We start from the raw sequence: 631 nt of genomic DNA, 5'->3' as shown, positions 1-631 counted from the left end.
AAAAACTTTCGAGGATTTACGATGCTGATGACCGTTAAACGCGTCATCACAGTCTTGTGAAAAGGGTCCATTACCGAAATACAAACAATAGTACTAAAGTAATCAAAATAACTCAAACTCAGGGTTGCCAGGTTTTCACAACAAAAACCCGCCAAACCAGCCCAAAACTAGCCCAATTGCGTTTTGAGGGGGCCCTCTGTAAAAATCGCGTTCATCTTTTTTTTCTTCATATTCTTGATATTAGTCCCGTTTTAGTCAAAAAACTAATCAAATATTTCATTCCTTGTCCGCTCCTACTGCATTCCAGTATGTCTTTGATCCACGTCCAGTTAATCCTATTTCCGCCATGTCTTTTACGACGATCATCCATTAAATTTCATATTTTGTGCAATACACAAGAACATGTTCTACATTCTCAGGTATTTGGCACTGATCACAAAGTCCAGTTGACATGAAAAACAAACCGCGGCAATACCCACATGAAAAAATACTATAGTAATTTATAGTAAATACTAGTGTTTTTGAACCATACTATAGTAAAGTGTATTACACTGTATATATTATAGTATTTACAACACGTTGTTAATTAATACTATAGCATACTGTAGTATTAACTATAGTGAACTGATAA

The sequence above is a fragment of the Sinocyclocheilus anshuiensis genome, unplaced genomic scaffold (assembly GCF_001515605.1).
Source record: "Sinocyclocheilus anshuiensis isolate Anshui unplaced genomic scaffold, SAMN03320099.WGS_v1.1 scaffold235, whole genome shotgun sequence".
In the NCBI taxonomy this organism is placed as follows: Eukaryota; Metazoa; Chordata; class Actinopteri; order Cypriniformes; family Cyprinidae; genus Sinocyclocheilus; species Sinocyclocheilus anshuiensis.
Note: the sequence above shows the minus strand (reverse complement) of the source record.